Source organism: Emiliania huxleyi, assembly GCF_000372725.1.
Source record: "Emiliania huxleyi CCMP1516 unplaced genomic scaffold EMIHUscaffold_90, whole genome shotgun sequence".
Classification (NCBI taxonomy): domain Eukaryota; phylum Haptophyta; order Isochrysidales; family Noelaerhabdaceae; genus Emiliania; species Emiliania huxleyi.
Genome location: NW_005195300.1, coordinates 110,123 through 111,992, shown reverse-complemented (window position 1 = coordinate 111,992; position 1,870 = coordinate 110,123).

Here is a 1,870-nt window from a genome sequence, read left to right as displayed (position 1 = left end):
GTTTACCCGGGGCCAATTACGGGCGCTGGGGCCAACACCCCGATTCCCCCTTCGATCCCAGGGCCCCCTTAGGGGGGCCCCCAGGAACCTTTTAGGAACCTTTTAGGAACCTTTTAGGGGGGCCCCCAGGAACCTTTTAGGAACCTTTTAGGAGCCTTTTAGGGGGACCCCCAGGACCCCTGGCCGTGGGGGATGCCCCCCCCCCCCCCCCCCCGTGCGGTGTCGCGCTACTAGTACACACGCGCGCGCCTCGCCGGTCGTTGGAGCGGAGCGACTGCGCGAGCAGCAGCGCATACGCCTGAATAAATACATAAAGACGGACACCTCTCTACTGTGAGATGGGTAAAAAATGATGGGTAAAAAGGAGAAGGTCCCTAGGGGCGCTCGTCAACAGAGCAGACGGAGATGTCTAGGAGGTGTCTCGGACATGTCTAGGAAGTACGCCTTGTCGCAAAGCGGCGCGCTCGGCCCTGCGAGGTGGAAGACCTCCGACGCGCCTGATCTCGGACAATCTCGGGGAATCTCGGACAATCTCGGGGAATCTCGGGGAATCTCGAGGAGGACGTCCGACGCACCCGCCGACGGCGCGTCGAGGACGTAGCATCCTTCGTCCTCAAGCAGCGACGCGCACCCCACGGCTCGGAGCTGCGTCAGCTCGCCCAAACAGCCGCGCCGCCCGCCTCGCACGCCGAACAAGCGCGGCCGTGGCGCGGCCTCCGCTGGCGGCGTGCGCCAGTACACGGCCGGAGCAGCTTCTGCCCCCTCGCCTGGCGGCGGCGCCTCCTCGAGCTCCTCGAGCGACCCGCCGACGAGGGAGCGGAAGAGCGCCGACTCCTCGCCCCGCGCCTCTCGCGCCTGCGAGCAGCGGCCGCCCACCTCCGCCTCGACGGTCGCGCAGAGCTGCACACACAGCACCGCCGCCGCGCCCGCCTGCTCAGCACATCTCCCCATATCTCCCCATATCTCCCCATATCTCCGCATATCTCCGCATATCTCCGCATATCTCCGCATATCTCCGCATATCTCCGCATACCTCCCCATCCCTCCCCATCTCCCCCCATCTCTCTCCCATCTGCTCCGCATGTCGGTCCGTGTGACACATCCTCGCCGCGGACGACGGGGCACACGCACTCGCAGAGCAAGCACGGGGCTTCACACACACACACACACGAGGCAGCAGGCAGCAGGCAGCAAGCAGCAGGCAGCAGGCAGCGGCAGCAGGCAGCAGGCAGGAGGCAGCAGGCAGGAGGCAGCAGGCAGGAGGCAGCAGGCGGCAGGCAGCAGGCGGCAGGCGGCAGGCGGCAGGCAGGCAGGCAGGCAGGCAGGCAGCAGGGTCGGCGCCGCGGCCGCGCGCGTGAGCAGCCCCCTCCCCGAGGGAGCACTCTCTCTCCAGGAAGGGCATCCTCGCTGGCGAGAGGGCTGCCGCGAGCCTGATCTGCGCCGCACCAGTCGCCGATCCAGTAGTGCGCTCGCCACTCGGTGGACGCGCCGGGTGCGGCGGCGGGGGCGGCGAGGAGGAGGTAGGCGGAGCGGCGGCAGAGGCGGAGGGAGGAGACGTCCCCTTCGACGCGTATGGCGGCAAACTGAACGACCCGCCACGCCGCCGCCTGGGGGCCTGGGCTTGAAAGGGGGGGCTTGGCTTGAGGGGGGGCTTGCCTGATGCACTCTGGGCAGGGGGCGCTCCCTACAAACAGGGGGGGACGGGGCGCGATCCTCAAACAACGCGCGAGGAGACAGAGGTCTTCGGCCCCCATCGTTTTCTCCCCGGTGCGCCGCCAAAGTAAAGCAGCCCCCCACCACATGGTCCGGCGGGGTGACCTCCAACCCGTCTTCCACCCCCCCCCACAAATAGTCCACAGGCCCCCCTCGC